At 34.2% G+C, this 16,349-nt stretch overlaps 1 long non-coding RNA gene across 2 annotated transcripts; it reads left to right on the forward strand.

The window, feature by feature from the left end:
- Positions 1 to 906: 906 nt before the first annotated feature.
- LOC145069213 (uncharacterized) lies at positions 907 to 5,794 on the forward strand. 2 transcript variants are annotated; one of them, XR_013689367.1, is made up of 3 exons: positions 907 to 1,043; positions 1,123 to 1,209; positions 5,343 to 5,794. It is a non-coding gene; the product is annotated as an uncharacterized LOC145069213 (long non-coding RNA). The 2 variants fall into 2 exon arrangements; XR_013689366.1 differs by lacking the exon at positions 5,343 to 5,794 and having other exon boundaries at positions 1,123 to 1,374.
- The last annotated feature ends 10,555 nt before the right edge of the window (positions 5,795 to 16,349 follow it).

Raw genomic sequence — 16,349 nt, forward strand, 5'->3', positions numbered from 1 at the left:
ACATATATTTTCTACAACTAAGACTATCAATGAAAGCACCACCCTTGTGTAAATAAGTATCGTTTTGAATATTTTGTTGAATTTTTATTTTTTGTAGAATAGCTTAATTTTCAAATTAGAAAAGTAAAAAAAAAAAAAACCCTAACAAAACATTAGAAAATAATGGTCTGTTTGTCTAATAAAAAAATGTACAAGTATATTTCATATAACTTATAGGAATATATTATATAAAACTTGTAGAAATAATCACCTGTCATCTCATTTTCCTCACGACTCCATTTTTGCTAGGAATACACACCACACCATCACACCACTTAAAAAGAAAAAATAATAAAAAAAGTTGATTATTTTTCTTTTCTTCACCAGTGTTGGAAAATGTGAGGGCAAAATGGCTGAACACCACAAGAAAGCAAAACAGTTTTCACATAATATAACATATGTTAAGAGATGCCATGTAAGAATATTGTAATTGACGCTAAAACCATACCACAAAGCCTAAATTATATTTGATGCCTTTGCGACTCGTTTTGAACAAAAAGGATTAAATATTTTGTTTCGACTTTAGACTTTACTGTTTGCCTCACAAGCGTTTTACATAACTTGATGCATATCATAAATGAATCAAACATTTTTCATAATTTAGATAATTCATGTCCGAAATGAAAGAATCTTTTTTGTAATCACTCAACGCATACCCTATAAAACGAATTACGGAAATGGTCCATACGGCTTCTAAAAATTTCACATTTGGTCCCTATGTTTTCCTTTGCACACGAACGGTCCCTAGGTTTTGGTTTTATTGCACTTTTCATCTCCTCATAGAGATGAAAAGACCATATTGTCCTTTGTCTTTATCTTTTTAGTTTTTTTTATTATTATTTGTTTATTATTAATGAATATAAATGCTTAAAATTACGAAGGACAGCAAGGGTGACTGCCTATGCTTATTTTGAGCATGAAAGAAAGCACATAATCACAAAGACCCGTTGTTTTTCTACATAGCACAGATGCATGCAAAGAGTGGCTACACCCATTACTTTGAGGTATAAAATTACAACGGTAGACTCGTCATTTATTTCATTTGACAAAAGACTTTGATTTAATGAGTTCTTTTTAATTCAGGTTTACACTTCACGTAGATATATTTCAGTGGTCATTGGTTCATGTAACCATGGAGAACGTACCAAAAACCACACTGCCTATGAAGATGTGAGCATTGAAACTTTTTGTATTTGATTTATGCAAAAAAAGAATATGGCTAAATGCCAAAAAATAAGAAATAGCAACATACTTTCATAAATATTTGTTTATTACAACATCCTACTTTGCAAAACATCTATCCAATTATAGCAATGTGATTCATATAGAAACCAATTTTTTTGTTGGCATAATTAGGAAGACTTTTGGTAGTACAATGGAGAATATACTAATTATCCTTCATGATCTCAAACCATAAAGATAATTTTAGTTTCATATATTATGGATCCAGGCTCTAGTTTCATCATGGAAAAGAGGTGACACAATTCCATTTGTCTATGACACATTCATACTTCTTCACAATTGAATTTTTCAAATGTCATTCATTATATATTGTTAACATTTTTATGTTTTAGGTGTGGGACCTTTTAAATTTGGTAAATTCTCTAACCAAAAGAGATGATATAGACCATTCCAAGATAGGAATCTTTGGGATATCACTTGAAGGTTGAATTTTAATATATTATTAAACACATCATCTTGCAATAGTAAGAGCATGTGTGTGTGTGTGTGTGTATATATATATATATATATATATATATGCTTTTATTATGAGTTATCATGCATTTAATTCCATAACTTATTTATTGATATGTGATAAAGGAATGCATGCATGGTTTGCTGCTTTTGTTGATATACATTATTTAGGTATTGTTTCTTTTTTTGACTTAATGGGCTTAAACACTTAATCTGGCCTGATGACTATATATGAATGTGTAGAACTTTCGGTAGGCCGTAGATAATGACCAATGGCATGCTCAGGTAAATAGTATTAAATCTGTGTTCGAAGGTAATCAAGACAATACTTTACAAAATAAATATAAAATCTAAAATCTATATTTTTAACTATTTTTAATCATCACTTCTATGTTGAATAAAACACATAAGTTATATATGGGTGCTTTTTTTTACTAAATGCAGATCAAAAGAACAATTTTCAGTTGTAAATTTTTAATAATTTCCCTTATTTATATTCTCAAATATATTTATAAAAATTGATTAAATATTACCTTTATATATACATACATATATATATATATATATATATATATATATATATATATATATATATATATTCTAGTGTTTAAATCTTACGGCTATAGTTAACACATGCACTCTTTCTAAATTATAGTTTTTTTTTTGCATGATTTTACGATGTTGCTTTTATGTTATTTTTCTTCAAAAGGAATGATTGATTTAGAAATAGGTGCCAATGATAACGAGGTTGCGGAAAAGTTAAGTTCCATAAAGATTGCTAAATGTCTTGATGATGTGGCATCCAACTATTGATGTTGTGCTACAATTTTCACTAGGTTTGGAACAGATAGGTTCTTGTTTAGCATCTAAGTTTAACTCACTTTGTATGGTCCCACTCATTACACCATGACCTTTGTTGATTATAAATGCTAAAACGACCAATATACCCTCTTCTTATTGATCTAAAAAATATTTTTTTTTCTACGCTTTGTGAGAACTTGTCCCTAGCATTTGCAAAATTAAGAGCTAAAGTAAACCCCAATGTAGGTTTCCAATCTTTTTATAAAACCTAATCCTTACATGTATTTAGAATTTTATGCACCTGCTTTTTTTTTTATCATTAGAGATAAATGTTTTTTTGTGAGGTCACTCCGATAACTTAATTAAATTCTCAACAAATTACAAAAATGAACATTGTTTTCTGTATGGAAGTTGAACTCTCATTCATAATTTTGGTTTTATTTTATTGTGGAGAAATAGTCTAAATTACAATCACTATTTTGTTTCCTTTATTTAGTACTTTGTAACAAAAAGTAAAACTAAGAAAAATAGCTCTCTCTCTCTCTCTCTCATGTTCACCATGTTCTCATCGAAATAATAAAACATAGCGGCACAAGACTAAAACTCCACCTACCAATTGAAGATTCAACATGCTATAAGATAAAATGCACACTATATTGTCATCGTTGTTTCTTTCTAACCATATAGTTTAACTCGCCAGAGCTCAATATAGTTGGTTTGACTTTGAAAATAAATGAAGTTAATAATCCAGCTTCCTCAAACACTCGATGAAACTAGACTTCGTATTTTTGGTATCTTGAGATACATTTTGTTTTCTTACTTTTTGATAGTTGAAATATTTAAGTAAATACATAAAATATTAATGAATATATTTTATAAAGCTATATCACTATCAGGTCATAGTCAAAACAATCAAAATAATAATGAATATATTTTCTTATAATTAACTATTTTTTTAATTTATTTTAAAAAATGCTCTCATATAATGTGTCATCTTTTCACATATTAGTTATATTTTCAAAAATTATTACTTGACATTAGTATTTAACTAAGTAAAAGAATTTTATAATATAATCAACGTTAGAATAATATTATTTAATATTTGATGTTTGCGTCATATGAAAGTTTAAAATTAACGTTCTTAATCATGTAAATTTCAATGAAATATATTCAATTAAATAGATAAACTCATCATAAAATAATAATTTTTAGGGATACTTTCATATATATGCTCTTCATAAAAATCAAAATATCATATTTGTCCAACTTAAATTTATATTATCATATTTAGGCTTTATAAGCCTTTAAAATATCAAACGCCCAAATCTTATTTTTGTAATGTTTTGAATAGTTTACAATCATTTTTTATGTCTTAAAATTGTTATAATAATTAAAAAAGTTTGACCATATTATCCCCGTATCTATAACAATGGAACGTTTAATTCTAAATTATTGTAATGTCGATCTCTTGAAAAACATACTGCTTCATCTTCAGTCCTCTTTATGGAATTTACACATTGATTGTTTAGTTTCTGTTGATACTTTAAGATAATTTGATATGTAAGAAGTCATATATGACATTTTGATGTTAACCAAGGACATACATGATGTTTTAAAATTCTCTATCAGATAAATATGATATTTAGACATTAATTTGGACAAATATAATTTTTTTATGTATAACAAGGATATATATATATATATATATATATATATATATATATATATATGAAATTCTAACTAATATATAAATATTTAAATATTAGTATGACATAATTTATTATTAATTGCAAGGTCTAAAATAGAAAACAACTACAAAATGTTTAAAATAATGAACTTTGTTAACTGGTTGGAGAGTTTTTTTTAGAGAAAACTCTTGTGTCCATTTGTATATAATTTCAAAAAACTTTTTGAAATAATAAATAAATTACTATTAAAATGTCCTAAACCAGTTACTGTCCAAAGATTCAATATATATATATATATATATATATATATATATATATATATATATATATATATATATTCTAAAACATATATTTTCTACAATTAAGACTTATCAATGAAAGCATTACATTTGTGCAAATAAGCATCGTTTTGAAGATTCAGTTGAATTTTTATTTTTTATTTTTTTATATAAAACTGCTAAAGTTTTCAAATCAAAAAACTTAGCAAAACCATAATAAAACATTAGAAAGGAATGGTCAATTTGTCTAATAAAAAAATTTACAGATATATTTCATATAACTTATAGGAATGATCATCTGTCGTGTCATTCTCCGCATGACTCCATTTTTGCTAGGAAATACGTGCCGCATGAACATACCACTTAAAAAGGAAAAAAAATAGTAAAAGTTGATTGTTTTTTCTTAACCGGCATTAGAGTATGTTGAGAGGGCAAAATGGGATTATAACATATCTTAAGAGACGTCATGTAAGCATAATGTAACTGACGTTAAAACCATACTGGATAACCTAAATGAAATTTGGTGTCTTTGCTACTCGTTTGGAACAAAAAATGACCAAATATTTGGTTTCGACTTTAGAGTTTATTTTTTACCTCACAAACGATTTACGAAGTTAACTTAATGAATACCGTAAATGAAACAAATTTTTTTCATAATTTACATAATGCATGTCCTAAATGAAAGAAACGTTTTTCGTAATTACTCAATGCATATCCTAAAGAACAATATACTGAAATAGTCCTTATGTTTTACAAAAATTCATGTTTGGTCCCTATGTTTTCATTTGCACTCAGGCAGTCCCTAGGTTTTGGTTTTATTGTGTTTTTCATCCCCTTGTAGAGATGAAAAGACCATATTGTCCCTCGTGTGACATTAACATTGACGAGGACGACAAGATAGGGTCGAGGTTTGTCGTCTCGACAGAAGGTAGAAGCGGCACGAGAAAGGGACTGGTGAAGGGCGATGGCAGAAAAGGTGGACTTCCATGGGGTCGACCATCTAGTTGAGAGGGAAGAACAGGTGGTCGGTGACATACTTTTTGGTTGTAGCGACGACGTCATGAGGGTGGTGCTAACAGAGGCCTGCTGAAGGTTCAAGAGAGTAAGTATAGAGACAAAAGAGATTTGGGAGAAACGATGGCATGTAGATGATATTAGGGTTTTCCACGTTTAGACATGGGGACATGTAGAGATGGGGAGAAGGTATGTTTTCATTATGCTTAACAGATTTGTACATAGTGTTAAAATAGGTGTACCTCTTAATATTCAAGAAATGCGCAATATGTTTAATAATATAGTGTGTGTGTGTGTGTATATATATATATATATACGTGTGTGTGTGTTCAAATAAAAACAGTAAATAGTGTGAAACCATAAACACATTATGTTTATGTTATTATATGTTGTATATGTGTATTGTTGAAGTAATTCTAATATGAATATTAACGTTCAATTATTCATATATTCAATAAATGTTATTATTCTATTACAAATATATGTATGTGTATTTTTGTAGTAAATTGTAATTATAGCTTTAACCTGTAAGTATTCATTTGTTCATTGCTAAATAATGATATAAAGCTATGCATACAAAAATTCATTGTAAAATAATAACATAAAAATAGTGTTTTTATATTTTCAAACTATTTACAATTTTTTTTTTGAACTCTCTCTCTCTCTCTCTCTCTCTCTCTATATATATATATATATATATATATATATATATATTCTAAAGCATATATTTTCTACAACTAAGAATATCAATGAAAACACCACCCTAGTGCAAATAAGTATCGTTTTGAATGTTTAGTTGAATTTTTTTTAGAATAGCTTAATTTTCAAATTAAAAAAGTTAAAAAAAAAAACCATGAAAAAACATAAGAAAAGAATGGTCTGTTTGTCTAATAAAAAAATATATAAGTATATTTCATATAACTTATAGGAATATATTATATAAAACTTATAGAAATAATCACCTGTCATCTCATTTTCCAAACGACTCCATTTTTGCTAGGAAATACACACCACACCATCATACCACTTAAAAGGAAAAAAGAAAAAAAAGTTGATTGTTTTTCTTTTCTTAACCAGCGTTGGAAAATGTGAGGGCAAAATAGCTTAACACCACAAGAAAGCAAAACAATTTTCACATAATATAACATATGTTAAGAGATGTCATGTAAGAATATTGTAATTGATGCTAAAACCATACCACATAGCCTAAATTGTATTTGATGCCTTTGCGACTCGTTTGTAACAAAAAGGATCAAATATTTTGTTTCGACTTTAGACTTTACTGTGTGCCTTACAAACGATTTACATAACTTGATGCATAGCATAAATGAATCAAACGTTTTTCATAATTTACATAATTCATGTCCTAAATGAAATAAACTTTTTTTGTAATCATTCAACGCATACCCTATAGAAAGAATTATGGAAATGGTCTCTACGGTTTCTAAAAATGTCACATTTGGTCCCTATGTTTTCCTTTGCACACGAATGGTCCTTAGGTTTTGGTTTTATTGCACTTTTCATCTCCTCATAGAGATGAAAAGACCATATTGTCGTTTGTCTTTATCTTTTTAGTTTTTTATTACTATTATTTGTTTATTATTAATGAATATAAATGCTTAAATTAAAATGGAACCCTAGTGTTTTTAAATCGGCGGTGTCTTGTAGTTCCCTGGATCCGGGAGGTTTCCGGTGGCGTCTGGTGTTTTACGGTGATATCTCGGGTTTTCTGGTAGTGTTTGTTGTTTTCCAGTGACGTCTACTGTTTTAATACATGGAGTTCGTGTAACAACCCGAAGTTGTCCATCGTCGAAAACCCGTTCTACCCATAAAAATGCGCCCTTATGAATTCGTTCCGATTTCGTTTCTGGGCTAAATTATTTAAAGTTATATCTTTATTTTAATCACATGAGTGTCGAAACCTCTTAGGAAATCATGAAATTGGCCCAAAATGTTTAATTGAGTAATTTTAGAAACGTCCCCGCCGGGTTACGACAACTTAATCGGGTGTGACCAAAAGCCCCGTTTAACGCCGGTATCGGGTAGAATTACACCGTGTCCAAACCATAGAACCTATATAAAGGGGTTTAAGCTTCCATTTGAAGCTTTTGCTCCCTCTCTCTACTCTCTCTCTCTAACCTCTCTCCTCAAATCAAGTTTAAGGTCCAAAATCATCAAATTAAGGCTTCTAATCATCAAGGTATCTTCCCTAACTCCTAGTATATCATCTTTGGCCTTCAAATTCGAGATTAAATCATGATTTAGGACCTTGTTCATGTGTTTATGGCCCTGGAACATGCTTGGGCCGTAAACACATATTAAGGGGGTTTTATGCCCTTAAACCCTTCCAACACACCATTGAGGCTTAGATATGACTTGTAGAATTATGGAATTGGCCTTGGAACACCTTGAACATCAATTTAGAGGAGTAAACATGAGTTTAATGCACAAGAACATGCTTGGGCCGTAAACTCATTAACATGGGGAGTAAACTCTTTCTAATGTGTTAAGATGCCACTTAAACACACCATAAGCCTTGGGATAAATACTAGAAGTGACCACAATCAAGTTAAGGACCTTAAAACATATTAAAACACCCCCCTAAGGAGTTCACGGCCATGAGGTGGAGTCATGGGCCATAAACTCCTAAAACCATGTCAAAAGTCACCCTAAATTCCATACAAGGCTTGTAGAATTAATTGGAATCACATGTGATTGATTAAGGACCCAAAACATCAAGGATTTAGTGTGAGGGGGAGTTTACGGCCGTAAACTCCATGTTTACTGCCATAAACTCCAATAAATGGTTCTTAAATGAGTTTAATTCATCCCAATGCCCTAGATGTAATCCTTGCTAATTTATCCATGTGATATGAAGCCATTTAGCAACCAAAAGTACCCCACCATGAGTTTATGGCCATAAACTCATGGGAATATGTCATTAGGGCCAAAAACTCTAGTAAGAGTTTACTCTTGAAGAGTAAACTCCATTTCAAATCTTTATGTGTCCTTAAATGCCACCTGGGTCCTTCCAAACACTTGTAAGGGAGTGTTTCCGCAACTAGAAGTGTTTGTCCCTAACTAATAAATAATTCAAGTCCTAATTAGATACAAATGTGTATCTTTTCATTATACATAGGAACCTCGTGCATTTGCAAACCTAGAACTGACATTTAGGATCCAAGCAGACACATTCCTCGTCCGGTGAGTTCATACCCCTACCCTTTTTCAATGGTTTCAGGGGGGAATACAAGCAAAATAGAAATTTTTCAAAACCATAAATTGATGTATTTCAATAAATGTCTGACAAACTTATAAATATCTTTACCCCTTATGTAATATGCTGAGCATAAGGGATGTTTTATCAATCAGAATTATATGGATTTCAGAAAGGGAAACAATCAAACAAATCAAAAAGGGAAACAATCAAACTGATCAAATTATAATGGGAATAATTTGGGGATCTTTAGTTCTTGTTTAAACACGTACTGATATATATAAAGTTACTAGATAAACTATGTCTGATTCAGTTTATCTCTGTTTCATTTAGAATGTATTGGCAGATAATTTCATCATATATAATCGTTTTCACTGTATTATGTTTCATAATGTTTAGTATGTTTGATATTGTTTGAGAACACCGTGAATAATTTAGTACTAGCTTATGAGATTTGTCATTACCCTTTGGGTTATCAGTAAATCCTCCCCGGAAGTGTAACCAGAGTCTCCTGGAGGGAGAGCGTGGAATTTGTGAATAGATCTATTCGGGAATGACAATCCCACACCCTAACTGCTAGCTACAGTTAGGCGGGCACGCTTGGGGTGACAAATTCTGGATATCGTCCGACGTCTGACAAGCGTCAAGGAGGTCTTGTTGTCGTATCAGCATGGTTACCCAACTCACAATACGTATTAATATAAGTTTATTCACGGTTTGGTTTTGGTTTCTGATTTGATTTCATATCTACTTTCTATCTATGGTTCCTATATCAAGTACGGGATGATATTCCCATGGTTTTCAGTCTATAGATTTTGTATTTAGTGCGGGATGTTATTCGTATGGTTTTCAGTATATATACATAATACATATCTAGTGCGGGATGGTAGTCCCATGGTTAGAATCTATATCTAGTACGGGATGGTAATCCCATGATTTTCAATCTATATCTAATATGGGATGATAGTCCCATGGTTTTCAATATATATCTAGTTCGGGATGGTAGTCCCATGGTTTTCCATCTATATTTATCTATTGTTTCGTGTATATCAAGTTATATTATATCTAGTTCGGGATGGTAGTCCCATGGTTTTCAATATATATCTATCTATAGTTTCGTGTATATCAAATTATCTTATATCTAGTTCGGGATAGTAATCCCATGAGTTTCAGTATATAGTTTTATGTATTAAACTATACTCTGTGATATTCAACCAAACTTACACTTAGGAAAATATGGGATTTTTCTGGGATAACATAACAACTCGTAAACGAATTAAGAAAAAAATGGATAAATAAGATATTAGGAAAATATGGGATATTTTCCTGGATAACAAACCTTTTCAGAAAACTAAAGGAAACTGGTACATTTTTCAGAAAACAAACATCTTATGAACTCACTAGCTTTATGCTGATTTTCAAACCGCTTGTATTCTCAGGTCCGCATTAGACAGGTACCCAATGATCTCTTTTGGCGAACACGGAGTGCGAAGAAGACACGTCTTACTTTTGTTCATATATACTATGTATCATACTTGTACAATTTACTTTTGAAACTAATGTAAACTTTTATATATGTAATGTAATGGTTGTTTACTTTTCTTACTATGTGCATTGGATTTGATACTCAACGTGGAGTCAACCCCGGAAATGTTTTCGCCTTCGGTTTTCGAGGTGTGACAGATTGGTATCAGAGCCCTTGTTTATAGTGGACGGAGCATACCAAACCTTACACGGTATAAGACTATAAACATTAAGGGGCCAAAGTGCTCTGAACTAAAAGTATACCTCAAAATATAAGTATTTTCAAAACTATACAAGTATATCGAACCGTCGAGATCCGTAACTACAAGTAGAACATGACATAAGTAAATGGGTGTTGTACGCTGCGGTTAAACATGGGCAGTTATGTAGTCGTGTCTAGGATCAATATAGCCTGGCCAACTATATTCATTCGAGACACGTCCAACATGTGCTTGGGAGTGACTGTGGTATGCGACATGCCTAAAACTTACCCTAATACCACAAACATCGAACCAGTGTCGTAGCGAATCATGAAATACTATGGGAGTATTTCACAGGCCAATCCTTTGTAGAAATCCTCGTATACGCGTTGTTCCTTGATCATCCCTCTAGCGATAAATTATCTGCTTTGATAACTCTTTCCTGGTTTATCGCTTAATAGAATGCTATATCTGTCTTGATGAGATATCCCCTGTTCTATATCTCTTGATTCAATTCAGAGGACTTATGATCCTCTCTTTCCTGATCTTTTTAGATCAAGATGCCTCCAAGAAAGAGACCCAACTCAAAGACCAATAACTCTCCGCCACCACCTCCTCCTGAATTTGACCCTGTGATGTTCCAGGCCATGGTGGCAGCTGCTATGTCTCAAAGAAACCCTGATGGTTCCGGTGGTTCGGGAGGTGGTACCCAAACCCAAAACCAAGAAAGCAGTCAGGGACACTGAAAAGAGGGTTGCTATAAAGACTTCATGAACGCGAAACCCACATCCTTTGATGGCACTGGAGGTGTCATTTCCCTCACCCGATGGTTCAAGAAAATCGAATCAATCTTTGAAATATGTGCCTGTTCGGAATCTGACAAACTAAAGTTTGCCGCCTGCACCTTCCTTGAGAAAGCCCTGACTTGGTGGAACGGCCGACTCAAATCCTTAACATTACCTGTAGCAAATGCTATGGGTTGGGAAGTTATGAAGGAGCTTCTGCTCGCAGAGTATTGCCCTCGGGGAGAAATGCAGAAGCTAGAACACGAACTCTGGAACCTGAAGATGAAGGGTTCTGATATAGTCGCTTATACTTCAAGATTCGATGACCTGGCGTTACTCTGTCCGATAATGGTTACCCCGGAGAGTAAGAAGATAGAGAGATTTATTTGGGGATTGACCCAGCCAACAAAAGGAAATGTCTTCGCTGCGAGGCCGGATACATATGACAGCGCTAAATGTCTGGCGCAAACCCTGATCGATCACGAAGATAGCTCCGATGAGGAGGCTACCACTCCTGAGCCAGTCAAAAGTGGAGGTGGAAGTAAAAAGAAATTATGGAACAAGCAGAAGGCCCAAAGTACGCAAGGATCCTCTAAGAAACAGCAAACGGTAGCAGTCCATGATGCTACTGCCCCTGTTGCTGTTTCTGCTGTCGGATCCACGGCCCAAACTCGTACCAGTGGATACACTGGTACCCTTCCTTGGTGCACGAAGTGCCGCTACCATCACCGTACTCTCGGTCCATGTCGCGAAAGAATCTGCGACAACTGTGGCAAGAAGGGCCACCTTGCTCGTACCTGCAGAAAACCAGCCAAATCAACAAACCAATCGTCCGGAGCGGGAATTAGTCCGGCCTGCTACATTTGTGGCAAAGTAGGGCACTTCAAAAGAAATTGCCCTAAGGCAGCAACAACTGGCAACATCGGAAGATTCCTAGCAATAGGACGAGAGGAGATAACCGCTGATCCCACTGTCGCCGCAGGTATATTCCTCTTTGACATCTCTTATACCTGCAATTCGTTTCGATTCTAGTACTAAAAGAGAAACCTGTTATCTACCCATTCAAACATCTTTCTAAACTCAATCCTTCGTTAGTAATAGAAAATGTGTACCATCAAGTTGGTTAACCAGTGAGAGAGAGAGAACACTAACGTCATACCCATAGATTGTATCCCCAATCCGAACGATTATTCTATTCCATTCGACTTAATGGAAAAATTCTCATGAAATGCTTTGATGCTATGTTTGACATGTAATGACCGAGTCTCATTCATGTTGTTATTCTTGGTTTCGAAAGGGTCGCCCGTCTAAATCTTTTCCCTGACCTGACTCTCGTGATCTTTGGCATCAAACCCCAATCCAACCTTTGCATCATTTCGTGCATCAAAGCTTAAAAAGTTTTCCCGATCGGAGTGCCATGCATTCTTTGTCCGTGTGATCATCGGAAAACGGGAAGTCTGGAGCTCTTTCCCTAATGTCTTTCCCGAAGGATTCCCGAGAATTCCTTCCGAACATTTAGTCTAGTCTCGCACCGGCCTAATCCCTGGAACTACCTCGTAACCAAACCTCAGTAAGAATAACGTGTCCAAGACGGTGACCAAGGCTTGATATGATCACTACGAGTTAGTAGTGGTGCCCTTCGGTGAAATCATCTTCCCTGAGCATGTAGCTAAGCAAAGCAGTCATACCTGCAAACCTTTCCAAAAACTAAGGCGATAAGGAATTAGTCGGCACCAGAGATACCCATAGAAACCTGTCGATTCTTGGGTCCCATCGACTATTATCGCAGACCCATCCAGAAATTTCTTCTAGAACCATCAGACCCTTAACTACTTTGCTACATGAAGATGTGCCTCCCTATTGGAGCGTGTGTCCTGTTGAAGGCCTTATCCCAGAAAAGTATGATATGCTTTGGGAAGTGTGAAATACTTCACTCGTGATACATTAGACCCTTCACGATCCTCGTTAGGATCGATTCCATAACCTTCGAACTCTGGCTACCTTCAGAACTTAGTAACATCCATCTTGTCTTCCACGTCTCGAATCCTTAGAAGCACCTACCCAACGAAACCGTAGTAATTCCTTTGATGAGACCGAAGTCAACGAAAGTCTGAACTTCCATGGGAGAACCAATTGAGATCATGGATTGAAAGAGTGAATGCACGAAACAAAGGCGTTTCCCGATAGTGAGGGTTCGCTGGAACGTCAAGCGGAGACCCGATTCCACTTGGGAGCGTGAAGATCCGAGGCAACAAATTTATCCATGTCTCATTAAAATTCATGATCTGTATCTTAATCTTTGAATTTCGGGACGAAATTCCCTCTAACGGGGGGATAATGTAACAACCCGAAGTTGTCCATCGCCGAAAACCCGTTCTACCCGTAAAAATCCGCCCTTATCAATTCGTTCCGATTTCGTTTTTGGGCTAAATTATTTAAAGTTATATGTTTATTTTAATCACATGAGTGTCCAAACCTCTTAGGAACTCATGAAATTGGGCCGTAAACTCATTAACATGGGGAGTAAACTCCTTCTAATGTGTTAAGATGCCACTTAAACACACCATAAGCCTTGGGATAAATACTAGAAGTGACCACAATCAAGTTAAGGACCTTAAAACATATTAAAACACCCCCCTAAGGAGTTCATGGCCATGAGGTGGAGTCATGGGCCGTAAACTCCTAAAACCATGTCAAAAGTCACCCTAAATTCCATACAAGGCTTGTAGAATTAATTGGAATCACATGTGATTGATTAAGAACCCAAAACATCAAGGATTTAGTGTTAGGGGGAGTTTACGGTCGTAAACTCCATGTTTACTGCCGTAAACTCCAATAAATGGTTCTTAAATGAGTTTAATTCATTCCAATGCCGTAGATGTAATCCTAGCTAATTTATCCATGTGATATGAAGCCATTTAGAAACCAAAAGTACCCCACCATGAGTTTACGGACGTAAACTCATGGGGAATATGTCATTAGGGCCAAAAACTCTAGTAAGAGTTTACTCTTGAATAGCAAACTCCATATCCAATCTTTATGTGTCCTTAAATGCCACTCGGGTCCTTCCAAACACTTGTAAGGGAGTGTTTCCGCAACTAGAAGTGTTTGTCCCTAACTAATAAATAATTCAAGTCCTAATTAGATACAAATGTGTATCTTTTCATTATACATAGGAACCTCGTGCATTTGCAAACCTAGAACTGACATTTAGGATCCAAGCAGACACATTCCTCGTCCGGTGAGTTCATACCCCTACCCTTTTTCAATGGTTTCAGGGGGGAATACAAGCAAAATAGAAATTTTTCAAAACCATAAATTGATGTATTTCAATAAATGTCTGACAAACTTATAAATATCTTTACCCCTTATGTAATATGCTGAGCATAAGGGATGTTTTATCAATCAGAATTATATGGATTTCAGAAAGGGAAACAATCAAACAAATCAAAAAGGGAAACAATCAAACTGATCAAATTATAATGGGAATAATTTGGGGATCTTTAGTTCTTGTTTAAACACGTACTGATATATATAAAGTTACTAGATAAACTATGTCTGATTCAGTTTATCTCTGTTTCATTTAGAATGTATTGGCAGATAATTTCATCATATATAATCGTTTTCACTGTATTATGTTTCATAATGTTTAGTATGTTTGATATTGTTTGAGAACACCGTGAATAATTTAGTACTAGCTTATGAGATTTGTCATTACCCTTTGGGTTATCAGTAAATCCTCCCCGGAAGTGTAACCAGAGTCTCCTGGAGGGAGAGCGTGGAATTTGTGAATAGATCTATTCGGGAATGACAATCCCACACCCTAACTGCTAGCTACAGTTAGGCGGGCACGCTTGGGGTGACAAATTCTGGATATCGTCCGACGTCTGACAAGCGTCAAGGAGGTCTTGTTGTCGTATCAGCATGGTTACCCAACTCACAATACGTATTAATATAAGTTTATTCACGGTTTGGTTTTGGTTTCTGATTTGATTTCATATCTACTTTCTATCTATGGTTCCTATATCAAGTACGGGATGATATTCCCATGGTTTTCAGTCTATAGATTTTGTATTTAGTGCGGGATGTTATTCCTATGGTTTTCAGTATATATACATAATACATATCTAGTGCGGGATGGTAGTCCCATGGTTAGAATCTATATCTAGTACGGGATGGTAATCCCATGATTTTCAATCTATATCTAATATGGGATGATAGTCCCATGGTTTTCAATATATATCTAGTTCGGGATGGTAGTCCCATGGTTTTCCATCTATATTTATCTATTGTTTCGTGTATATCAAGTTATATTATATCTAGTTCGGGATGGTAGTCCCATGGTTTTCAATATATATCTATCTATAGTTTCGTGTATATCAAATTATCTTATATCTAGTTCGGGATAGTAATCCCATGAGTTTCAGTATATAGTTTTATGTATTAAACTATACTCTGTGATATTCAACCAAACTTACACTTAGGAAAATATGGGATTTTTCTGGGATAACATAACAACTCGTAAACGAATTAAGAAAAAAATGGATAAATAAGATATTAGGAAAATATGGGATATTTTCCTGGATAACAAACCTTTTCAGAAAACTAAAGGAAACTGGTACATTTTTCAGAAAACAAACATCTTATGAACTCACTAGCTTTATGCTGATTTTCAAACCGCTTGTATTCTCAGGTCCGCATTAGACAGGTACCCAATGATCTCTTTTGGCGAACACGGAGTGCGAAGAAGACACGTCTTACTTTTGTTCATATATACTATGTATCATACTTGTACAATTTACTTTTGAAACTAATGTAAACTTTTATATATGTAATGTAATGGTTGTTTACTTTTCTTACTATGTGCATTGGATTTGATACTCAACGTGGAGTCAACCCCGGAAATGTTTTCGCCTTCGGTTTTCGAGGTGTGACAGATTGGTATCAGAGCCCTTGTTTATAGTGGACGGAGCATACCAAACCTTACACGGTATAAGACTATAAACATTAAGGGGCCAAAGTGCTCTGAACTAAAAGTATACCTCAAAATATAAGTATTTTCAAAACTATACAAGTATATCGAACCGTCGAGATCCGTAACTACAAGT

The sequence above is a fragment of the Lactuca serriola genome, chromosome 8, assembly GCF_051521515.1.
Source record: "Lactuca serriola cultivar US96UC23 chromosome 8, Lser_US96UC23_V15, whole genome shotgun sequence".
NCBI lineage: Eukaryota > Viridiplantae > Streptophyta > Magnoliopsida > Asterales > Asteraceae > Lactuca > Lactuca serriola.